The following is a 26724-nucleotide window of genomic DNA, read 5'->3' on the forward strand; positions in this document are numbered from 1 at the left end:
TTACTTTTAAATGGAATTTCTTGTATTTAAGTTTGTGCCCATTGCCTCTTATTCTTTCAATGGAAACTAATGAGAAAAGTCTGGCTCCCTTTTCTTCATTCCCCCATCAGGTATTTCAATACATTGAAAAGGCTGAACAGTCACAGCTCTATTATCCTCTCCTCTTATGTGAGGTGCTCCAGTTCCTTCATTGTCATTGTAGCTCTTCATTGCACTTGCTCCAGTATGTCCATGGTTCTCACGCACTGGGGAGTCCAGGACTGAACCCAGCACTGTGCTGGTGCTGTGCAGCTGCAGAGAGGAAAGCTCATCTCCCATGACCTGCTGCTGACACTGTTGGGGACAAGCCCAAGAGGAACATGCTAGGGATTGAAGGATGGCGGGCTAAGGAGGACTATCAATCTCTTGTTTCACTTGTGGGAAAGGATAGCTTTTTAGACTCTGTCCCGCAGGGGAAAAAGGGTACTAGGACTGGCTCCCTGAAATGCCTGTACACCAATGCACGCAGCATGGGGAATAAACAGGAGGAGTTAGAAGTCTGTGTGCGGGCTAAAGGTTATGATCTAGTGGCGATTACAGAGACATGGTGGGACAGTTCACGTGACTGGAATGTGGTCATGGATGGCTATGTCCTTTTTAGGAAAGATAGGTCAGCGAAGCGAGGTGGTGGAGTTGCTCTTTACATGAGAGAGCAACTAGAATGTATTGAGTTCTGTCCGGGGTCGGATGAGGAGCAAGTGGAATGTCTGTGGGTACGAATCAAGGGGCAGACTGGCACGGGTGATACAGTTGTGGGGGTCTATTACAGACCTCCTGATCAGGACGAAGGAGTTGATGAGGCTTTCTACAGGCAACTGGAAGTAGCCTCGCGACTACATGCCTTAGTCGTCGTGGGGGACTTTAACTACCCCGATATTTGCTGGAAGACTCACACAGCCAATCATTCACAGTCTAGGAGGTTCCTCGAGTGCATTGATGATAATTTCTTAATGCAAATGGTGGACGTACCAACTAGGAGAGCAGCGCTGCTAGATTTAGTACTCGCCAACAAGGAGGGTTTGGTCGAAGTGGTGACGGTCAATGGCAGCCTTGGCTGCAGTGACCATGAGATGGTGGAGTTTAGGATCCTGTGTGGGAGGAATAGAATACCTAGCAAAGCCACAGTTCTGGATTTCCGAAGGGCCAACTTTGGCCTCTTCAGTCAACTGCTAAGGGAAGTCTCATGGGAAAGTGTACTAGGCGGTAAAGGGGCTCAGGATAGTTGGTTAGCATTCAAGGACCGCTTCTTCCAAGCTCAGGATCGGAGCGTCCCAATGAGTAGGAAATCAAGTAAGGGATCTAGGAGACCGGCGTGGTTAAACAAGGAGCTGCTGGGCAAACTCAAGTGGAAAAGGAGAATCTATGGATTATGTAAGGAGGGGCTGGCCGCTTGGGAGGAATATAGGACAGTTGTTAGAGGATGTAGGGAGGCAATTAGGACAGCTAAGGCCTCCTTGGAACTCAATCTTGCTAGTCGGGTTAAAGACAGTAGAAAGGGCTTCTTCAAATACATAGCAAATAAAACTAACACAAGAGGCAATATAGGCCCACTGCTGAACGAAGTGGGTACCCTGGAGACAGAGGATATAAAGAAGGCAGAGGTGCTGAATGCCTTCTTTGCCTCTGTCTTTATTTCTGCAGACTCTCCCCGAGGGCCCCGGATTTCTATAGCCCCAGAAGGAGTCAGGACAAAGGAGGAGTTTGCTTTGGTAGATGAGGATTGGGTTAGGGATCAGCTATGCAAACTGGACATCTGTAAATCGATGGGTCCGGATGGAATGCACCCACGGGTGCTGAGGGAGCTGGCGGAGGTCATTGCTAGGCCACTCTCCATCATCTTTGGTAAGTCGTGGGAAACGGGCGAGGTGCCTGAGGATTGGCGGATGGCAAAGGTCACACCAATCTATAAGAAGGGCAAGAAGGAGGACCCGGGTAATTATAGACCGGTCAGCCTTACCTCCATCCCTGGAAAGGTGATGGAACAACTTATTCTTGACTCCATCACTAGGCATATCAAGGATGAGGGGGTCATTAAGAACAGCCAACATGGTTTTATGAGGGGGAAGTCATGTTTGACCAACCTTATAGCCTTCTATGAGGAAGTGACTAGGTGGAGGGATGATGGTAGAGCGGTAGATGTAGTTTTTCTTGATTTCAGTAAGGCATTTGATACTGTCTCCCACAGCATCCTCATAGATAAGCTAAAGAAGTGTGGGCTTGACGATCAAGTAGTGAGGTGGATCGAGAACTGGTTGAGAGGAAGAAGGCAGAGAGTTGTGGTCAGTGGCGCAGAATCTAGCTGGAGGTCTGTGACTAGTGGAGTTCCTCAGGGGTCGGTGCTGGGACCGGTGCTGTTTAATATTTTCATCAATGACCTGGATGAGGGAACTGAGTGCACCCTCAGCAAGTTTGCTGATGACACAAAACTGGGAGGAGTGGCTGACACACCAGAGGACTGTGCTGCCATTCAGCGAGACCTGGACAGGTTGGAGAGTTGGGCGGGGAGAAACTTGATGAAATTTAACAAGGGCAAGTGTAGAGTCTTGCATCTGGGGAAGAACAACCCCATGTACCAGTACAGGTTGGGGGTTGACCTGCTGGAAAGTAGCGAAGGGGAAAGGGACCTGGGGGTCCTGGTGGATAGGAGGATGACCATGAGCCAGCAATGTGCTCTTGTGGCCAAGAAGGCAAATGGCATCTTAGGGTGCATTAGAAAGGGAGTGGTTAGTAGGTCAAGAGAGGTTCTCCTCCCCCTCTACTCAGCCTTGGTGAGGCCGCATCTGGAATATTGCGTCCAGTTCTGGGCCCCTCTGTTCAAGAAGGACAGGGAATTGCTTGAAGGAGTCCAGCGCAGAGCCACAAAGATGATTAAGGGAGTGGAACATCTCCCTTATGAGGAGAGGCTGAGGGAGCTGGGTCTCTTTATCTTGGAGAAGAGGAGACTGAGGGGTGACCTCATCAATGTTTACAAATATGTAAAGGGTAGGTGTCAGGATGATGGAGCTAGGCTTTTTTCAGTGATATCCAGTGATAGGACAAGGGGCAATGGGTGTAAACTGGAGCATAGGAGGTTCCACGTTAACATCAGGAAGAACTTCTTTACTGTAAGAGTGACAGAGCACTGGAACAGGTTGCCCAGGGGGGTTGTGGAGTCTCCTACACTGGAGATATTCAAGGCCCACCTGGACAAGTTCCTGTGTGATGTACTGTAGGTTACCCTGCTCTTGCAGGGGGGTTGGACTAGATGATCTTTTGAGGTCCCTTCCAACCCTTGGGATTCTGTGATTCTGTAATGCAGCCTATGATGCTTTTGGCCTTCTTTGATACAAGGGCAGCTGGTCCATGAGACCACCAGGTCTTTTTTGTGGCAAGCTGCTTTCCAGCTAGTTAGCCTGAGGGAATGCTGTATGGTGCAACATAGTGCTGTATGGTGTATGCCCTAGGTGCAAGACTTAGAATTCCCCTTTGTTGAAATCCATGAGGTTTCTGTCAGCCCATTTCTCCAGCCTGTGCAAGTCTCTCTGGATGGCAGCACACCCATCTGGTGTAGCAACTGCGCCTCCCAGTTTTGTATCATCAGCCAACTTGCTGAGTCCTCTATCCCATTGTCTAGGCCATTAATGAAGGTGTTAAAAGTACTGGTCCCAGAGTAGGTCTCTGGGATACTCCATTAGTGTCTGGCCTCCAGCCGGACTTCATGCCACTGATCGGAACATTATTCTCTTCACTGTATACAGATAAGATTTATATATCAATAAGATATTGAAAGATCTATCAGAGCTGGAAATATAATTCTGTAAGTGTTGCTTTCTATGTCATATACAGTCCATTAGATATCACTGTCTATCCCATTGACTTTTCCTAGCAGAAGCTCATTACCCATAAGTCAAAACTGGTTTACAAGGATAGGCTCTAAGTTTCTTAATACTGATGAAACTGAATCTGATCTACAACCCATAAGTCAAGCTTAGATTTTTTATTTTTTCTTTTAAGCACAACTTCAATTTAACCGCTAGGTGAGGGATATTATGCATTTTCACTCTTTGTATCAGAACATGAGAGAATTTCCTCTGTTCCCTTGTTTGGAAAAGCAGAAGATCTAAAATCTTTGTCACAGTGAAAATCAGTTATCAGTGCTTTTCCTATATTAGTGTAGGCAAATTACTCATAACACGTGCCCTTCTTAGCTTAGTACATAAGGTGGAGTTTATAACAATAAGTCTCCTTGAATTTCTTTCAATAACAGAGAGAGAGGAAATTACCTTTACTTGAAGGATTCAGATTAATTTGGAAGTAACAAAAAAAGATTTATAAGCCAGATGTGCTAAGAGAAGCAGATTCCTGAGACTGTTAGCAAATCATAATGGCAGTCTACCACTGCAGCAAAGTCAATGAAGAGTAGTTTTTCTATTCAAATCTGGTTTAGAGACATTCTCTTTGTAATTCAGCAATATAAGACATAATGAGAGTAGAGGACATGCTCTTTGTTCTGTGTTATGCAACTTAAATGTGTGTGGGAGAGAGCGTGCAGAATGACAATTACTGAAACCCTGGAAAATAACAGAACATGCCCCCCAGAGGCAACTGTAATATCCAACTAGATGAAGTTGCGTTTGGGATTCTCTGCAACGTCATGTTTCTAATGGGAGCCAATAATTTTGCCTTAATTCAATTAATTAGTCTTTGTTCCTCCTCTGACTGGCAATGAGTGTGCTGGTTCTGGTGGTTGTGTTTTGAATGTTAGTGCCTATACGTTGGGAAGAGAACTGACACAAAGGTCTCACTCCCATGGGCCATCTCACCTGAAATAAGCATGCTTATGGAAGTATTGTGTTTACTGTTAAGATCCATAAGTTTTACATGGCCCCTAGGAACAATTTATGCCTGGTGACCATGCCACTGGAACATTCTTAATATCTGTACTGAATGATTTGCTCCTGGTCTGTTGGCACTGTAGAAGAACATTGTCCTCTTCTGAAACACCAAAAAAAGAAAGCATTGTTGTTCACACTACATTTCTGACCCTGCGGTTTACTGGCCAGCAGCCAGGTTATTTTGCCAGCACACTACTCTATACTGGGATATTATGGATTACAGTCCTGTACTGGGTCCAATCAGTTTGTGCCTTGTGGGGGATGCTATAAGCTAGCTTTGAAAGAGGTGTGCTTAAAGATTTCTGGAAAGAAGCTTAATGTTTCTTCCACTGAAGTCCAGTGGGTCTCCAGAGCAAATCTTTAAAATCCCCCAGTTGAAGAGTGTTTGCTTTGTTTTCTGGCCATGTTCAGTATAACAAACTTTGGAGCCATTTCCACCGCTAGCACATGCTCCTCATGAGATGGATGTACCATGGTGTTGGTTTCTGTGACATCTAGTAACCTCTGCCAGAACAGTTTCAGACCACCTAAAGCCTGTTCCTTGTGCCATGTGGTGCCTGGAGAGCTTCTCATACTGAGACTATTTTGAAACACTTCCAGTTATTTCAGTTATAAATAGTATTAAATATTTAAAATCACCATCTACCGTGAATCCTATGGGAGGAAATTGAAGAGATCTGCTCGAAGCTGCTGCTTTGTGGAATAACTGTTTCTGCCCTGAGCACTCCTGTTTGTCCATCTCCAATGGGTGATACTGAGGGACTAGCACAGACCCATCAGACAGCACAGAAGAGCTTCTGAAACTGGGCAAAACCGGTGAGCCTCTGCCTACTGACAGTATCAACCCCTACTCTCCAAATGTGCATCAGACTCAGTTGGGGTTGACCAGTTAGCCTCAGGGTTAAAATGAAGTTTTGACCGCAGATACATCCATGTCAGCAGTCTTGCATGGAGACCTCTTTTCTCCGTTTTAGGAGAGGGACCGTTTCCCCTGGTACCCTGCGGTGGTTCCTCCCAAGCAATGAAAATCGTGAGCGAAATGAGAGTGATCACACGGTGGCAGCAAATTCTCAGTTATCTGAGGCGCTCGGGCACCCACAGTGTCCCCAGTGATGACCCTCAATCTTCATTTTGCTTTTCAAATCACCACCCAGCCATTGCTTACAGAGGAATAGAGCAGAAGAAGGAAGAAAGACTCCAAACAGACTTCATCCAGCCTCTGCTTTTTCCTTTGGTTCTACTGTGTGAATAAAAATAAAGTCTAGACTGACTTGCTGAAGTGCAGAGAGTTTGGAGAAGGCCAAAGCTATGATCTTAAACCATCAGGCAGAAGCACAGATGGAGGACCAAAGAAGGGAAATTATTCTGTACTTCCTAAGCAGCATATTGACACGCAATTCCCAAAAGGGACACAAATTGTTCTAAGATGCTTTAGAGTGCCCCATCCCTGACAGTGGTAAGGGCCAGGCTGGACAGAGCCTTGGGTGACATGGTCTAGTGTGAGGTGTCCCTGCCCATGGCAGGGGGGTTGGAACTAGATGAGCTTAAGCTGCTTTCCAACCCTAACCATTCTATAAGAAAAGCCAAAAGCAAAAAAAACCCCGACGCTGACTTACTGCCATAGGCACAATCCCACTGACTTTGCTGCATTTGTACCAGTTTGTGTTGTCTGGTGCTATCTCCTGGAATTGTAGGAATGAAGAGGATTAAATACTGCATTATTTTTAATCTTGTACTGGGGGGATGGAATAACTGAAAATTTTCAGTGCTGTTGATGGACGAGTGAAGTTAGTTCATTCCTAGATTCAAAACTAACCAAATATCGAGAATTGCTCAGTGTTGTAGTTTTCACTGCTTGTCCTCATAGATGTCATTGTGTCAGACAGCATGGCAGGATTTTTCAAAGCCAGGAATAAATCAGTTTTTACTTACACTCTGATAGAATGGTGTAAACAGGTATATGTGAATGCACAGAATGCACAAATTCATCAACCATCTGCTTCTTAAATAATAAGAATGCAAAATATAGTCTGAAGTTACAGAGCGGTTTTGCTGTTAGGTTTACAAGCACATTTGGGGAATGTTGTGTGACATGCCTAGTACAGCTGCAATAGTGAGCTTCCCCTCTGGCAAGGCCTAGACTAGTGATATTGCTGACTAGTGTACATGGGCTAGTGATATTGCTGACTAGCGTACATGGGCTCCTTTTGTTTGTACTGTGTGACTGCACACAGATTTTTACATAGATGATATTAGAACTGACAAACTGTCTGCTTTTCAAAAGTATCAGTGATGTCTCCCCTTTCCAAGGTTCCAGCTAAGTAAATCTGATTTTTGGAAATGATCTTGAGAACTACTGAGTGCATGGGCTCTTTCAAAACCAGAGTGCTCTGGCTATATCTGGTACTACAAAACAGGCCATATATTGATGTACAAAAGTTAAAGCAGTGTTATTATCAATACCTGCCTTCATCTGCAGTTGGGTTATTTCCTTTCACCTGCAATCTACATGTTTCCAGGGAGACAAAGAAAAAGGATAACACATGTTAAACTGGCTTAATTTATGCATGTGCCAGCTTACAGAGAGTCTGCACCAACCTCTTTGTCTCCTGGCTTTACTGATACTAAGCAGTAAGAGCATTGAATTAAAACCCTTAGATACTCAAGCCAGAAGTGTAAATCAGGAATAGCACAAATAAATAAATGGAAGGGAAAGTTTTGTGTTACCTGAAGATGAACATTATTTCAATACAGGGGAATTATTCCAGGATGCATTTGCTAGGTTAAAAAAACTGTATTTCATTCCATCTCTAAATATGAATGAAAATAAATAAGAATGAGGAGGTACAGGCATTTAATAGGCTGTTAGATTTGGGGATGTTTAAATAGTTCAGCTTCTTCAGCAGCTTGGAAACCATATGTAGCTTGTAATATTTGGTCAAATGAGCTGCCTCACACCACAGAAGAACACTTTGAACTCATATTTTTGGGGTGCCCATAATGATTTTAGTGTGTTAACACATTGTAGGATGAAACACATGACCTTGAAGAATTACTTTTATTTTTCACATGTAAAACAATGATGTAAATTCTATCATTCTTGAAAGCCAATTATAAGGTCTTTTGTTCTATACTGCTGCCAGAAGTTTCTGGAGCATAAAATTATGGAGGATAACATTGTCTGATAACAGAGCATACGAAGGGCAAAGGCATTTCTGAACCTTCTCAAAGAATGGAGGAAATCTTTGAGCACATACTTCCAGACTTTAATCACTTTCTAAAGTCCAAGTAATGTCTTGAATTTCATTGGTAGCTTGCCACGTGGAAAGTATACTGATAAACACTAGAAAGCAGCTGAATATACACAGAAGATTGTGTGCAATAAAAGATTTTTGAGCTGCGGAGATGTTATGAAATATAAGAAAGCAGTCACTTTAAGCAGAGACTTCAACATCTCCTGATGGATAAGCATCTAGTAGAAATCCTGTCCTGCCTTTCACATCTGCTGAGATTGATTTCAAGGCATTCTTACATGGCTTTGTCAGTGGGTTAGCACTGGCATCCCTACAATGATATGTGTGGGACTAAATTAGTTTTTCCTAACATGCTTCTGATTTTAAATGTCTATAAGGAAAATGAAAAGCCAAATGTACTCTGTCAGACTCCAGAGAACAAGGTTTAAATAAGTTGCATGAATATGAAGATTTCCCTCTCTCCATTTACCATATCAAATGTAATAAACATGTTTATTTTTAGAGGCCAGCTGTTTGACATTTATAGTCTTTGCATGAGAAAGAGAATTAAATGGCACCTTTTTATCATCCAAGTTACAAATTATTTATACCATAAGCAGTTTATAACCATTTTAATAGTTTATAGCAAGGCTGCTACTAATAAATATGTCTCCTGCACCTTTATATCAGAGAGCTTACACGGTAAAGATGATGATGAAAAATGAACATGAACAGATATAGTATCTCTGTGAAACATCCTGCTGTGATCCTTACTCTCTGTCAACATCTGGTGTTGAGTGATGAAATCAAAAAGTGACAGAGTCTACTGGTTCAGGCTTTCATAGAGTGTTACAACATAAAACCTTTCTTCTGCTTTCCAGCCCTTTTTAAAGAATACTTGATAAGTGATAAATAAAGCAGAATGTAATGAATTCTCTATATATGATTTTTTTTTCAGGCAGCAGTGTACTTCGCATTTCTAAAACTCTAAAAGCCGAAAATCATTATCTCCTGTATGTGCAAACAGAAGAGCTGGTGTTGGCCAATGTTATAGTTGCCTCATCAGCCCACAATATCTAATAAATATCAAGCAAGCAATAACCAATTAACATAGAAAACAGAATGTGGAGATGAAGAATGTCCAGATGAAGGAAGACTGCACTTACTGCGGTGGGACATGAACTTGTTTTGAAGCATCCTTATGTACTGCTCAGAAGTTCTTGTGCGGGTCTTGTTCTCCACGGGTAGAGGGAAGGCAAATGTTTGTGGTGCTGAGGGCCATAGCCATCGCAGCACCACCCAGTGTCTGACAGGACTCCCAAGTGTTCCTTTGAGAAACACCTTTCCAAACTCTGTAGCTTGCAGCTACACTTGCAGCTTTATGTGAAGCTAGTCCATTAATTTCAGTGGCTCTTTAGGCATTCTCTTTTTAAGCAATGACAGTGGCTTTTTGTTTGCGTTGGTGTGATCTAAAACTGGCATGTGCTGAATCTGGGATTAACAGCCTTTTTTGTGTCAGTTTTTAATATGAATTAAAAATATGTTGATTATATCTAGATTTTATTATAAAAATCTGTTATTTGTAATTTAGATTATGGTTTCATAGGTCAATAATGATAGAACATTTATAAGGTTTTCTATATTAATACTTCTGATAGTGGGTTATGATTTTTATTTTAAAATCTATCATCATGCAGTAAGGTTTTTCTGAGATTCATTATACATAAATATTATATGAGACACACATTTCTCAGAATACATCAAACATTTCTAGTCAAATGGCAGTTTATGCTTGCAATAATGAGCAAGTAAAGAAAATTTCTATGCTATAAACCACACTCTGAGAGACAATAAATAGATTTTCTTAAAGTATTGGAGATGGCTAATTTATGTTTTAACCGGAACATATTTGATAATTACTCTGTCCCACTTACAGACAATTCAAAATCCTTTTTAGGTATGGCAGAAAAGAGCATGCCTAATTGATAGGATGTCTTAGCTGCTGTGCTACATATATATAGGCAGTCATTCATAGTTCTTAACTAATATTCAACTCTTTTGCAGACTAATATAATATGTTTTATTCACTAACAACAAAAATTAATCAGAAAATGTCCAACATATAAATCAATTGTTTACAATTCAGGTAATTGTCTTATTCATTATTGTCGCTATAATGAAGTTTTTAAATCCCTATTATGACAAAGTTCCCTTTTGTGTCCCTAGCCAAGTATATACAAGTAAAGCTGTCATAACTCAGTACTGTGGAGTAGTAACTTAGTTCTGAGGAAATGTATGCTAAGTTGACATAGTTTAAGCCAAACAGTGTGTACAACTAAAAGTTTTATTTGCCAACTGCTGTTGGTAAAATGCTGCAATATGGAAGTGGAAATAGTTTAATTCCCAACTGGGTTTTTCCCAAAATGTTTCTGTGTTTTAGCTTCTCTGTATCTCTTCTTGGCCCTATAAAAAGATTTCAGAGCACATTTGGTATGAATTTCTCCAAGAGAAGTGTCAGAATCAGTTCAAGTATTGGTGAATGCTTGTAAATTACTACTTGGTTCCTGCTGGCAGGCTCCTTTTATTTAATTGCTTATTTTCTTTTAAAAATATTTGAGTTGGTGAAATTAGTCATGGTAAAAGGTGCAGGCACCTTACCATATGAGAGAGATAAATGGGATTCTCCCTATAAAAAATCTTTCTTAGGGTTGTTTTCTCTGAATCAATAGCAATCCCCTAGAACTTTCTCAGCTGCCTCTATGCTGATACCTGTCTGTCATGTGGCAGGTGGAAATGATCCATCCAGAAAGATAATGCCACTTCAGTGCAAAACGTAACAGGACAGAGTAGATGTGATAGCTGGTGACTTTATGATATGGGGGAGGCTGTCATCAAGTGTGGCTAGAGCTGGGCACAAAACCTCCTGGGAGATGTTGGCTCAGACCTGTTTGTGTTAGAAACAAGTCTCACAAAGACATTATTTGATTTGGATAAAATTCCAAGTGAAATTGGAAAGTTGGATGTAGCAAAATATAATTTTATGCCACCTTGATTGTAGCTGCTTTTGCTGTTGACTACCTCAGTCTTCCTAGATCCAAGGCTCTGGAAGAAACTCTATGACAATAGCCTCAGAGATAAAGAGGTGTAGAAAACTCACAATTTAGGACCATAGTGTGTCTAACCACCTGGCCCGCTTTAGGTCTGGGGACTTCTTGTAATCTGGAAATGCTTCCTCACTGTGCAACTATAAGTGCAATATAGAATGAAACCAAACACCAAAATACTTCATGAAACCCTTATTTCCTTGTACACAGCCCTATTTCTACAGTTGTCATTCCACACAGGCAACAGAGGCAAGCATTTGTCACTAACTTGAGATATCTCGAAGTTGTGGCTGCACCATCACCACTGGAAATGTTCAACATCAGGTTGTACAAGGCTTTAAGCAACCTGATGTACGGAAAAACTTGCTCATGCTTGTTCCTACCTGGTATATTTTTGCTGAGAAGAGACCATTTGGGAAATCATAGGGAAAAAAGTTGCACACATTTATTGTTTTATTTCCTTACAACTGGAGGGAAACTGGCCAGAATACTTGCTTCATGTAGTTCCATGCAGTTTAAGGTGGGAGGGCAGAATTTTATCATCTGTTTCAATCTTGGTAAAGCTGTCTTTCTGGTGCAGGGATGAAATGTAGGCTGTAAAGATGAAAGCTGTGTTCGCAGACTGACCACCAGTGAGGATGCAGCGTAGGTGGATGAAGATAATGAAAAAAGCCAATTATCTCAATGTCACTAAGCAATAAGTCCTTTAGTAACTGGAGAAACACTCATAAAGTGCATAAAACTCCAGAGGTTTATATGTCCCCTGGTCAGATAGTGCCTCACAAAAGAAAAGCTACTCTACTTGCATACGGTAAGGTGTTTACCTTCCTCTAGTGAGGTCTGAAAAAAGCCAATCTATAAAATATTTTATGAAATGGTGTTTTGAAAAGGGGAAGCCATCTGGAAAATCAATGTTTTGCAATTTATCTTGGGTTTTTTATATAATGTATTACTCCCTGATGCAGTTCTTATTTCAAGACCATTTCTTTTTAGTCTTTCTTTATAAATCCACTCCATCAACACACTTCTTTCTCCACAGCCCTGTTCCAAGAGATACCATCTGATACACAATGAAATATGCCTTCTAATCCCCTGCCAGTGCAGTGGGCATTGCTTCCCACAGCTGTGACAGGACAAAGTTTTACAGGGAAGATGCTCTATCTCCTGCCTGTCCTCTGTTGGATAGAAAGTTAGTAGCCTGCCCTCTTCTTAAAGAAGTGTAGGGATCAGGTCCCACAAGCCCTGTGTAGGCTCTGTAGCATTTTAAGTGTTTTACTACTGGCAGTGATGAGGCTCTTTCTTTGCTTTCCTTACCCAGCTCCCAGCTGTTAGTAGATGACCCTTGCTGAAGAAGCTATAAACTAAATCTTCTGTCTTCTGAGTCAACTGTGCACACATATTGTCATAATCAAAAATAACCAGAATGAATCAGTGATTTAGCTTACGGATAAGTCACGTCCACCTGTGGCCTTGAGGCTTTTTTCCATTAGCTTGGTTCCTCACAAATGAAAGCAGTGTTAAGTATGCCTGTTACCAACTGTAGCTGCTGCTCTCTCAGGATGAGTTCTGAATTTTTCATTGAAGCTTTTACATAGCACACAATTATTTTGGGAATGTGCTCAGCGATGTTCATCTCAGGTTAGCCAGAGGTTACCTAATTACTGGGTAACTGATACCAGAGCCCCATTCTCCTAACTCTGGTGGGGCTTTTATGATGGACTATTCCATGTGAGTGCTTGATTTTTTCAGATATGAGTCTGAGATGATCTCATGAGGTTTGATTATTTTTTCCTTCCCCTGAGTGTTGACTTGGTCGTTTTTTTCCCCCAGACCTGTGAGTAAAGATGATTTCTTTGTGTTTTGAAAAATCAGCCTTGATGTCCCAGTAAAATAATGAAGAGGTGTCACTATTTTTAGGTGGGTGCCTTTAGATTTATCTCTTAGACGTAACCACCTTCCAGTGGTGTGGAGCTGAGAGTGGTTTTGTTCCCCACAGCAGAGGGAATGAGGTCAAGGCCAAAGGTCTGGTCACATTGCACTGAGTGCCCAGGAGGTATCGGACCACCTGATGCAGCAAGGATTTTGTTCAAAGTCTTATCTAGTTTTCAGATGCATTAAACCCATGCTTGCACAACTCACCAGATCAATGTGATTTATTTGTATGCCAGAGTGACCACTAATCTCTGTAGCCTACAGCTAGCCTTATTTCTGAAGGGTGGTTTTAATGATGACATTCCATAACCATCCTGACTATCCCAGTCAGGGCCTTTTGTGTTTTCCTGCATGTTGGAATCATGAGATAATACCTTCTATCTCAAACCTTTGTTGCAGCCATGTAAGACCAGACTCCTTTGTCTTTTATCCTGCTGGTAAGAGCCCCCTAGGGAAGGGGTTAGAACATTAGAGTGGTTTTGGGGCAGTGATTCTTAACATGGGATAATGGCTTCACCGGCATGAGCTACTTGGATTGAAAGAAATCAAATTCAGAACTGCTCCAATGGATATTGTTATGTGCTGGAGGGGAGCCACAGGGACAGCCACCTAAAGGAAAGCAGGGTGTGTGAAATAACAAGTTTGATTTAGAGCTAAAGTGAGAAGCTGTAAAGTAAAGGTGGCTGCTGCAAATCTGTCCCTGCCTGAGCTGATCTCAGTGTGAAAAGGAAGAAGAGCCACAAGCTTGTTCCAGAGGAATGTGTGGAAAACTCACGGAGGAAAAAACTTACAAGCAATATTCAACAAACCAAGCTGGTTCTTGGCCAGGATCTCCAAGGCAGATGGTACTGTTGATTGCAACAGCTGTAACTGAAATCAGAAGACAAAGGGATAGCTGACAAGTACTTAAAGATTGTTACCATCTGTTGAGCCAAAATTTCTACTACTTTGCTTGGGAGAGAAAGCTTTGTAATAGGACTTCTTTACCTGCTCTTTATTATTGGATGGCAAAGATGATATTTAGATATTTCTGTAAAGATCAAGCTCCTGAATGCCAGCAATGTGCCATAAGATCCCTAAGCCTGATGGATTTGCAGCCCCCCATCTTTTTTACCTGAGCAGGTGGGCTGTTTGTTGGTCCTTCCTCCTTCCTGTGCCTCTGCAGCCTGATGATATCCTCATGTTTGTCATTCTTAAACATCAAAAAAATGGGTGAATAGGGAGAGGATATCCTCACTTCCTAATCTGTGCTGCTGTTTCATCTGAAATTTAGCAAAAAATACTTGGACTGAGCTAAGCGAACAAGTGTATTTGTATGAATCTACAGGTGACTGGTAGGTAGGAATGGAGAATGTAAAAACCACTTTTTTCTGAAAGGAAATGGAAGTTGTCATCAGAACTGATTACAACTCTGGTTACAGATTGCAGGTGACTGGGATCATTTAATTCATCTATCTGAATCCTAATAAGAAGATTAGACCATAAAGGGATGCCAGAGGACAGAGACAGTCATAGGCAGGAAAAAAGCAGATACTGGGTCTGACATGGTGAGTGACATTAGAATAAGATTATCTTTCCTGTCACGTACCTGCTAAGCTGAAGCACCTCCTTTGGCTGGTTCTCTTGGCTTTGGTGTCATTCCCACCATGAAGTGAAACTTTTGTATGAGCAAACAGGCAAGAAAATGATATATATATATATAAAAAAGCAAACTCATTGGTAATATCTCTGAAATACTGTGGAGTCTGGGCTTCCAAGTTTCTCCTTGAGAAGGGGACAAACATTCCTTCTGACTGAACAATCTACTCTCCCAACACGGGAGCAGTGGGAAGTTGAGCTGGCTGATCTGAGTGCTCTTTGGGAAGGCAGGTGCTCTGGGATCGTTTCTCTGGAACACACTTTGGTGTGTGTTACTGACACTGTGGCCTAGCAGGGACTTGGGAAGCTGTGTGCAGAAAGAAAGAACCAGTTCCACAGCTGAGAATGTAAGGGAATCTATCCCCAAATTAACAACAGTGCATATATCAGTTCAACAGGAGACTCCATTGTACATGCAGATGAAAATATATACTTGCTTGGCAATTGTATTGAGCTGTGAGCTCTGTTCATTTCAGAATGCATAATTATGCCTAAGTGTCTTTATTCTCTTTCTCATTGAAAAAGTATTCCTAAGAGGGTTTCCCTTAAGCAGGACCATACCGAGATTTGCTGCAATTATCTGGCTAAGGTGGTCACGGCTTTTGTGCTTAATTATACTGCAGGACACCAGAGTGCCTAAATGGATTTTTCCCAGATATGGGCATTTAGAGCTCTCTGGTGGATACCAGCTCATGCATTCAGTGATGTCATGCCTGCAGTCTCTGTATGGATTCAAATCTATGAGTGCTCTCATTTCTTGTTGAAATTTTCTTTTCTATATTCTTTCAGCTTCTCCTAGAAAGTGACTGGTTTGAGAAACGTCAGCTGGAATGTTTTTTTTTTGGTTTTATACAAGCAAAATTATGCAAAAATTATAGGTTTAGTGACATTTAGAAAGGAAACAGACATTTGCATTGAAGAGGTTGCATAGGTGCATGACACTTCTGGGGTTTAAAAATAGATTGTATTTTATCTTGAACTGACAATATTCAGGGAAGACCTGAGAATAAATTTTCTTTTTAAAGAAGAAGTACTTTGATCACCCCAAAGTATTTAGTATTCTTTCCCAATATGAATGAAATAAAAGCCAAGAGCTATGATGCCTTTACCTTTCTCTGACATTGTCTTGTCTTTGCCGTCATCATATTTCTGTGTCACTGGATTTTCTCATCTCTCCATGAACTTGCAGCAGCATTGTCTGGAAGGTATGGTGACAGGGCCAATTCTATTTCAACTGAAAGGCAAAATAATGCTAGACAATGGAGTTACGCCAGGGAGGAGCTTGGCCTGCTCTCCTGATAGTATTTAGAAACAACTGCTGCTGTAATCAGTCTCTAACTGCTGATGATTAATTTTATGTGACTGAAATTTTTACATTTCCTTCTAAATAATTTAGTTCAAACTTTGCATTCAGAATTACATTTTAGTTAACAAATATCCCTAAATATTTACCATCCTAGGAGCAATTATATTTTTTTAAGAGTTCAGCTTCCAAACCTTCAAGTGCTAAGAGTTTTTGACTCGACTGATTTCTCAGATGGGTTCCATTCACAAACATGCCAATGCCTGTACGTGTAGAGAGCAGATTTACTTTTTCTGAGTTCCGATGTCACTGCAGCTCTTCACTGCCATAGGTTCAACTGGTTTGTCCAGTCTTGGGTATGTAATGTCTCAGCTTTACATCTTGTAATCTTGAGTCTGATAAGGTTGGAAATCTTTATAAAATATGGATGGATGTATCTGAGAGTTTAAACTATTTTTAAATTTCTAGCATTCTGTAATCTCATCTCTTTCTGGGAGAAGTGACTTCTCTCTGCTAATTCAGGGGAGATCATTTAGCCCAACTTGCATTCTGCTCTGCAGAAGCTGCAGATCTTCCCTGGCAGAACTTAATTGGATTGTGGTCACTGTTTGTTGTGGTAAGAGGACTAATGCTAAGCCAAGTGACTACAGCGATTTACCTGTGATAAAATCATCCTTTACCCTTCTTTTCTTTCTTCTTTTATTATATTTTAACAATCAGTAGCTTTGAGGTGTTCCAAAGCCTTCATTAAGCTGCAGCCTTCAGTCCTAGGACCCATAGTCAATGACAATGTTTGCATTCATACTAATCACCTTATTATTGAAGGATCACCTTCATTTATTCTCTTCCCACATTTTATTTCCATTAATGCATTACATTACTGTGGTCAACAAAAAGTCTTTATGGACTGGGAAAATGGTTTCCTAGGTCAATCTTTGAAAATGCAGTCTTTAGGGTAAGGCTTTAGGCTTGGGTTTCTTCTTCTTTGTTTGTTTGTTTGTTTGTTGTTTGGTTGTTTTTGTTTTTGTTTTTTATGGCATATAATAATTGTAAAGCAGCGGAGCTTTATTTGATAGGTTTCAGAAGATGTTTTGACTCTGGTGCCCAAATCTGAGATACTGATAGAAGGATAGAATGAGAACAAAGAAATCAGCCAGTATATTTTTAATAGGAATAGTGTCAAGAAATAAGCGAGTTAGTAATGGTATTTTTGGTGATTATGGGGTTAAATCCTATTTTAATGTAAGGTGGAGAAGGCAAATTCAGTGTTTATTCTGAAATACGGTACTGTTCTCTATGTAGCTGGAAGAGACTGGAAGTTTTCCCTTTCTGAAGAATAGTTTTCTTATTACATATTATCAATATGAATTCGATTTGCAGAGTAGCTGTAGTTACAGAATAGTAGAGTCTCCAAAATAACAGCTTTCTGCTTTCCCCTTGATAATCTCAACTCCCACTCCTGCTGGTGCATCAGAATGTGTGGTGCAAAGCTACTGTCTCCTTGTACTGGCTAGGAGCACTTCGACTATAAATCACGAAGGAACAGTCTGTACTATCTAATCACTTCTTTGACCTGAGTATTGCTCTTACTGTGAGAGACTATGATTTATTGTCTGGCATTGAAGTGCAAAAGAGGTCCATGTGATACCTCCAAGTTTAACAAACCCAATTGTGTTTCAGTTGGTCTATCTCTAGAACTGGGTCTTTCCGTATCGCTTGCCACCTCCTACGGACAAGGGTGATTATGCGAGAGTCAAACACCAAGGCAACTCCTGAAACATCAGATCTTATGCCTTATGTTAGAGAAGGGCAGGGTTTCTGCCTCTTTAATTACTGTCACGAGAGTAGGGTGAGATATGTGATCAGCACCCTAGAAACCTCCATCACTTGCTGGGTATGTGTCCTGGGTTGACCAGTGGGCATTTTTCTCCTTCTTAGTAGCTGGTGCAGCGCTGTGCTTTGACTTTCAGTCTGGGAACAGAGCTGATAACACTGATCGTTTTTAATTGTTGCTAAGTAATGTTTATTCTGGCCAAGGACTCTGTGAGCCTCATGCTCTGCTGGGGACGAGGGGAGGCCGGGAGGAAGCAGAGACAGGACACCTGACCCAAACTAGCCAAAGAGGTATTCCATACCACAGCACATCATGCCCAGGGAGGTAACTGGGAGTTACCCGGAAGAGCACAGGCTCTCTTCGGGGGGGGGGGGGGGGGGGTGTGTGTGTGTGTGTGTCAAACTCATTCGGCTGTGGTATTGTATTCTCTTCCCTTGTTATTTTCTCTTATCATTTTATTATTATTGGTGGTAGCAGTAGTGGTTTGCGTTATACCTTAGTTACTGGGCTGTTCTTATCTCAACCCGTGGGAGTTACATTCTCTCAATTCTCCTCCCCATCCCTCCAGGAGTGAGGGGGGGGGTTGGGGAGGAATGAAAGAGGGGAGAAAATGGGTGGGGGGAGTAAGTAAATGAGCTGTGTGGATCAGTTTAAACCATGACAGTATGGTACAGCACTTTGAAATCCTGGGATGGGTTAGCGAAGGAGCATTACTTGACATGATGTTTTTACAACATGCTGTTTTTAATGTGCAGAGGAATCTGAATGCTACACAGGTGGGGCAAGGTGTCATTTCGTTTTCTTCATGGAAGGTTCACCCTTCCTTCTCCTTCTCCTGCAAGTTACATCAAAGTCTTGCTTAGCTTGTGACAGTAAAAGCTTTCCTAGCCAATTTGCTTTTTCTTCCAGCTCCTAGTCCTTCTCCATGTTTTCTGGCCTTTATTGACTTTGCCTTCTCTCTTCCTTTGCATTGCACCCTACACTTGTCTGTCATTTGTACCAGTCTTTCAGGCTTTTAATCCTTTCCTCCTAAATCTGCATCTTTAATACCTTCTTTATGAATTACTGTTTTTCACTCCTTTTCCATCCAACTGTTTTCTTACAGATACATTTTCTTCAGAAAGTCTTCCTCTGTGCAGTCTCTCAAACGCATCTTTGGCCTTACGCGTCTATTATTTCTGACATGCCAAATGTGCTTACTTTAATGTCCATATTCTGTTGTCAGTCACAGTAACAAAAACCTGTAAGGACTCCACTATTTCGTATCCATATATTTGCAGCTGAAAGATGGGTATCTTAAAGCAGAAAAGTTCCTTGTCATTCTGTGGTAAAATTAACAATGTTTGTGTTGCTCTGGACCTACCATAATTTTTGTTAGGTTTGTTAGGAAATGAACAATTTTCTTCTGCAATATATCAATCATTATTGTCAGATGTCACATAATGACCAAACAACTGTTTCCTCATGTCTGGTCAGGCTTGACCTGAACCTAGAGGTTTAAAAGTGATTGAGGTTAAAGCAAGAACCACTAAATAGTTTGCCAATAACTTGCCAAATCCAGCCTGGTGTTACTCCTGGTTTATGCCAAGACTGAATTGAGTCTACCATCAATACAATGCACCTTTACAGATGTCCTTTTAATGAAATAAAGTACAATTTTTTTTGTTGTTTTATTTCCTCAACCATATAAGAAAATGAGATATGTTTTGAAGCTAAATCACATTGTCAGGCTGAATACTAATTATACAGCTTAAGTAAGTGCAAAATAGAAACAGATTGTAAATTATAACAGCTTTTCCCTTTAAAAGTCCTTCTATAACTACACTGCTGAGTTTGATACCTTCTCTTAATTTGCAGCCTTATTCATGCTTGGGTTATATTCTTTTGTTTGGGCCAATGTAGCCTTGTAGGTTCATTAGATGCATAATTTCTGATGTTTATTCATCTCTTGTGTTCCTGTCCTGTTTTCCTTTTACTGGTATGTATGCCAAGTTTTTCCAGTCTCTTCTTCTAACGGTCCTATTAGATTTTTGCTACACCTCTTCCAATTCAAGTTTATTTTTGCTGTGGAGTTTTTTGTTGCTACAAGAGAGACAAAGGGAGAAGTAATACTACTGCCAATAGTAGCATTACTACTGCCAATAGTATAATACTGCCATAATGCCAATATGTATGTAGGTCTATGCAAGTTTTGTCTAGTACAACAGTCATTGTCCTTGCCTAACTTGCCAAGTTAGGAATATCATGAGACCAAGCTTTAGCAAGGTGAACTCTGTTTCTGCTTCTTAATTCTAGATGTTAGCTCTGCAGTTACTTAGATTCAAAGCAACTGTGTTGTATCTATAATCACGATGTCTGTAGCAGGGCCCAGCACTCATTCTTGCTCAGCTTATGTAGAGCATCTGATCATACTGATTTCCTAGGTGTTGCCAGTACTCTACTAGAGTCTGGCCAGCCTATGCTGGCTTACAAAGTGTTAGGGTTGAAAAACTACCTTGGTAGGACATAGTGACAGGTTCTTACAGATGCATCATATCTCTGAGGACTTGTACTAAACTATACTAAAGAGAGAAGATGGATCATGAAAAAAGCCACTGCAACAAATAATGCATACTCAAGTTTTAAAATGCAAAATAAATGAAATCCTTATGAATACAGGGAGCTTGTTACCAGCAGTAGAATCTAAGCTTGAATAGTACTACATATATGGACTCTTGAAGTTACACACCTGTGCTTCATTGGCAGAAATATTAGATGTACTTAAGTGTCTATTACAGACCTCCTGATCAGGACGAAGGAGTTGATGAGGCTTTCTACAGGCAACTGGAAGTAGCCTCGCGACTACATGCCTTAGTCGTCGTGGGGGACTTTAATTACCCCGATATTTGCTGGAAGACTCACACAGCCAGTCATTCACAGTCTAGGAGGTTCCTCGAGTGCATTGATGATAATTTCTTAATGCAAATGGTGGACGTACCAACTAGGGGAGCAGCGCTGCTAGATTTAGTACTCGCCAACAAGGAGGGTTTGGTCGAAGTGGTGACGGTCAATGGCAGCCTTGGCTGCAGTGACCATGAGATGGTGGAGTTTAGGATCCTGTGTGGGAGGAATAGAATACCTAGCAAAGCCACAGTTCTGGATTTCCGAAGGGCCAACTTTGGCCTCTTCAGTCAACTGCTAAGGGAAGTCTCATGGGAAAGTGTACTAGGCGGTAAAGGGGCTCAAGATAGTTGGTTAGCATTCAAGGACCGCTTCTTCCAAGCTCAGGATCGGAGCGTCCCAATGAGAAGGAAGTCAAGTAAGGGATCTAGGAGACCGGCGTGGTTAAACAAGGAGCTGCTGGGCAAACTCAAATGGAAAAGGAGAATCTATGGATTATGGAAGGAGGGGCTGGCCGCTTGGGAGGAATATAGGACGGTTGTTAGAGGATGTAGGGAGGCAATTAGGACAGCTAAGGCCTCCTTGGAACTCAATCTTGCTAGTCAGGTTAAAGACAATAGAAAGGGCTTCTTCAAATACATAGCAAATAAAACTAAAACAAGAGGCAATATAGGCCCACTGCTGAACGAAGTGGGTACCCTGGAGACAGAGGATATAAAGAAGGCAGAGGTGCTGAATGCCTTCTTTGCCTCTGTCTTTATTTCTGCAGACTCTCGCCGAGGGCCCCGGATTTCTATAGCCCCAGAAGGAGTCAGGACAAAGGAGGAGTTTGCTTTGGTAGATGAGGATTGGGTTAGGGATCAGCTATGCAAACTGGACATCTGAAAATCGATGGGTCCGGATGGAATGCACCCACGGGTGCTGAGGGAGCTGGCGGAGGTCATTGCTAGGCCACTTTCCATCATCTTTGGTAAGTCATGGGAAACGGGCGAGGTGCCTGAGGATTGGCGGATGGCAAAGGTCACACCAATCTATAAGAAGGGCAAGAAGGAGGACCCGGGTAATTATAGACCGGTCAGCCTTACCTCCATCCCTGGAAAGGTGATGGAACAACTTATTCTTGACTCCATCACTAGGCATATCAAGGATGAGGGGGTCATTAAGAACAGCCAACATGGTTTTATGAGGGGGAAGTCATGTATGACCAACCTTATAGCCTTCTATGAGGAAGTGACTAGGTGGAGGGATGATGGTAGAGCGGTAGATGTAGTTTTTCTTGATTTCAGTAAGGCATTTGATACTGTCTCCCACAGCATCCTCACAGATAAGCTAAAGAAGTGTGGGCTTGACGATCAAGTAGTGAGGTGGATCGAGAACTGGTTGAGAGGAAGAAGGCAGAGAGTTGTGGTCAATGGCGCAGATTCTAGCTGGAGGTCTGTGACTAGTGGAGTTCCCCAGGGGTCGGTGCTGGGACCGGTGCTGTTTAATATTTTCATCAATGACCTGGATGAGGGAACTGAGTGCACCCTCAGCAAGTTTGCTGATGACACAAAACTGGGAGGAGTGGCTGACACACCAGAGGACTGTGCTGCCATTCAGCGAGACCTGGACAGGCTGGAGAGTTGGGCGGGGAGAAACTTGATGAAATTTAACAAGGGCAAGTGTAGAGTCTTGTATCTGGGGAAGAACAACCCCATGTACCAGTACAGGTTGGGGGTTGACCTGCTGGAAAGTAGTGAACGGGAAAGGGACCTGGGGGTCCTGGTGGATAGGAGGATGACCATGAGCCAGCAATGTGCTCTTGTGGCCAAGAAGGCAAATGGCATCTTAGGGTGCATTAGAAAGGGAATGGTTAGTAGGTCAAGAGAGGTTCTCCTCCCCCTCTACTCATCCTTGGTGAGGCCGCATCTGGAATATTGCGTCCAGTTCTGGGCCCCTCTGTTCAAGAAGGACAGGGAATTGCTTGAAGGAGTCCAGCGCAGAGCCACAAAGATGATTAAGGGAGTGGAACATCTCCCTTATGAGGAGAGGCTGAGGGAGCTGGGTCTCTTTAGCTTGCAAAAGAGGAGACTGAGGGGTGACCTCATCAATGTTTACAAATATGTAAAGGGTAGGTGTCAGGATGATGGAGCTAGGCTTTTTTCAGTGATGTCCAGTGATAGGACAAGGGGCAATGGGTGTAAACTGGAACATAGGAAGTTCCACGTTAACATCAGGAAGAACTTCTTTACTGTAAGAGTGACAGAGCACTGGAACAGGTTGCCCAGGGGGGTTGTGGAGTCTCCTACACTGGAGATATTCAAGGCCCGCCTGGGCAAGTTCCTGTGTGATGTACTGTAGGTTACCCTGCTCTTGCAGGGGGGTTGGACTAGATGATCTTTTTAGGTCCCTTCCAACCCTTGGGATTCTGTGATTCTGTGATTCTGTGATTCTGTATATGTTTATATTAATTAGAAAAATGGTGATTTGTATATAGCAAAAGCAGTCCTCCCTTTTCTTGTGATCCAAGGCAACGTTCTTTGAACTTCAACAAAACAAGGACTGTCCATGTATTGTAACAGTAGCCATACCAACGTAACTAATACATAGAAGAATAAAAAGCCCAGGTAATTATTCGATTTTCTGTCACTCCATGCTTATTTCAGCAAAATAAATTTATTGTTTCCTGATTTAAGATGAAGTAGGGCATTGCTGACCAGAATGGGTCTGCACAACTCGTTATTATGTAGGAAATCCAGCCAACAACATCGGCAGATGTTTTTTCACCATTTTTTTTCCTTATGAAAAAATGCTTTTGGTGATTGAAATGCTTTTGGTGAATGAAAATGCTTTTCATTTTTTAATTTCTAATAATTTTCTTGCACATTCTTGTGCTGCTTTCCAATAGATGGTGGTTTCATCAAGTAGAAACATCTGAAAACTGAGAAATACTTCAGTCCTTCAATGCCTGTCTGTGGCAAAGATTTGGAAAGAGAGCTGAGGTCTTTTCTTTAGCAGTAGCTACACAGCACTCCGGCCCTTTCTTGGCACCCTTTGCCATCTGAAGGAAAGGCCTTATAGCACATTCTGCAGGAGCTGCCAAGAGCTGTGTGCATTACACTGAGCTAGTAACTTTATCTTCTGGAGAGATGGCTCATTAGCAAGTTGGATGTACATACAGAGGGTTAGGTCCCTTTCTGAGGCTGTTGTTTGGGCACATTTCACTGACACTAAATGTGACCTACCAGCTACCAGCTAATCTTTGATTTAAGTGGGTTAAATAGATGTCAGAAAGACAGTACCAAGCTGGAAATATAAAGAGACTGTGAGCTTGCTCAAATGCTGCTTTTCCTTCTGTTCATGATATTGAAGAGAAAGGATAGACACAGTATTTAGTAAATCTGGTTTAAAAGCTGGAAATCAAAATAAATACATTTATAGTACTTGTCTTTCACTCTGCTTTTTATTTCCTTGGTTTTCTCAATGTTAATTCAGCACCAGATTTTTTTTTTTTTTTACAATTTCTCTCTGGGTAACACCTTACATCTGCTATGAGGGAGCAAATGACCATAATCTTCACTGCATAGGCTGAAAGTCACTGAGAAAAACCCATTTTTTATGTCATGAGTGTGAGAAAAAGAGAATAGGGTCTCAATCATTCCAGAGGTGGTGTTTGCATCACAGAAGGGGAGCTAGTCCTGTTAGTTTCTAGATGTGCTTGGACACACTCACATCTTATAAGCATAATTGAATTGTTGCAACAATGCTCCCTGGACCTCTGCACTGCTTGGCCTGTCTGGTTAACACTGGAAAAGTAGGCATGGGAAGGAACAGGTGGCGCTGGAGGATGGAGGTTTTAAAGAGATGTAATGGTTAAGAAAGATGAGTGTGAAGCCACAGAGCTGTATAAATACAGTTAGAAGGAGGTCTGCCGTGGAGTTCAAGGCTTTAGTCTGCTGCTTTGTCATTGTGGCCAGTCCCTCTGCCTGGGGCACCTCACCTTCGCCATCAGCTAAGATGTGGTATGTAGGGAGGACCCAGAGGACAGCAAAACCTTAGATACCAGCTCTGTTTTGAAGATGATGTTTGAATTTTCACATTTAGTTCTGAGCGAGATTGGCTGAGAAAGGAAAGAAGCTGCTGAGCTTGTTAGAGACCTACATAGGAGAAAGTGGTCTATGAGTTGCTGTTTTGGCAACGGTTATTCGACATAGCCAATAATTACTTCTGTAGCTATAGAGGCCTGTAATTTGCTTTTCATTACTGTATTAGCAAATAGTACAGCAACCAAGAGAGAAAAAAAAGGTGAATTTCTTTCAGTCCTGTTCTTTGTGACTCCGGGAAGGCAAAAATATTTGGACAAAAACAAATTATGCGATAATGAGCCCCCAGAAGCCACATCATGAGACTGAGGAGAAAATAGCTATTCTAGATAGCAGAAAGCTGGCTTCTAGTGTAGTCCTGTAAGGAAATAATAGACTCTTTCCATTGTAACTTTAAAGTATTAATTCAGCGCTGTTCTTCTGATACATCGTGATAGATGCCAGGAGTGGAGATTGTTCCAAGTGTGAGTCAGATAATAAAGCAATTTCTGAGCTGTAGCAGCATTGCACCTTTCTTTTTGTTTCCTCTGAGAGATACTGTAATGCTGCATTATCAAGATTGACCCTTGCAGCCCAATATTTTATTTTTAAATCATCCTTTAACAGAATTTGTGAATCTAAAAGGGGACATCTCTCATCACGGGCAAGTCTCCTCAAGAATCTGAACAGGAAAATGCTGCATGCATTTTCTTACCTTGAATCTCAAACAATGGAAAGAAATCGGTGGATTTCTTGACCTCTTATTCTCACTGAGAAACTTCTCTAAACACTAATGAACATTTAATTGCTATTGCTGTCTTGGTGTGTAAAGCTTCAGACAGCAGTCCCTCCAGAATCAATAACAGCAGGCAATCTACTGCAGTTTATCTGGTGTTTATTTTTCCAAGATACTTCCAAAACTTGAAAAAATTAGATGTTCCATTTTAAAGGTGGAAGAGCTCTTCAAGATGCTTTTACAGCATGTAAAATGGACAAAATATTGGGATTTAATGTTCGCCTCCCTGCTGCTTAGTCAGCTGCCAAGCCATGGAGGGAGCATGGAGATGGCTTCCTTCCATTAGCAAAGCACAGGAGACTGTGCAAGTGCAGCCTCCCATAGGAGTCGCAGAAGGAGGAAACAGGTCAGCTAAAATGAGGGAAGGCAGTAAATGATGATAAAATCCCCGTATTTGTTTTAAAGTGAAAACCTTCTCTCAGGCTGCTGTACTGCAGTAGAAGTAACAGCTTGGTTGTGCATGCGTCTTTCTCTGTAACATAGGAGTAGAAGATTATGGCAGCTAAACAGGCTTTTCCAAGCAGAATTGCTGTGGGGCTAACTTAAGCTTGCACGCAGCTCCCGCTGTCTGGCATTTCCTGACTTCTGAATATTTGTTTTTACAGCCAGAGCAGTGGCTCCTCAACATCATTTTTTGTGAGGTGTTTATGTGTCACATTGTCTGTCAGTAGTAACTATGCTCGAGTAAGAGTCCCAGCTGAAGTCTCTTTTGTGTCCCTCAGGGAATTGTTGATATGTTTGGTTTTTTGGGGTTGGATTCTGAGATGGATTTCAGGGACAGATATGTAATTTTGCAGTGTTAAAACAAAAGTTATGATAAGAAACTACTTTTTTTTTACAACTGAAACAATCTCTGAGTTTTTTACCTCCTTACTGAAATTATGCAAGTAAATAGAAACAAGGTCTATGGAAAAACAAAGCTAAGGTGACCAAAAACCTGTGTGGCACTGGGGAGGCTCAGAAAGCACTGGCCTTCATCTTGACACTTTAACTCTCTTTCTTTAAGGCAGGTACTGTCAGTTTTGCTGAG

The sequence above is a fragment of the Lathamus discolor genome, chromosome 2 (assembly GCF_037157495.1).
Source record: "Lathamus discolor isolate bLatDis1 chromosome 2, bLatDis1.hap1, whole genome shotgun sequence".
Taxonomy (NCBI): Eukaryota; Metazoa; Chordata; class Aves; order Psittaciformes; family Psittacidae; genus Lathamus; species Lathamus discolor.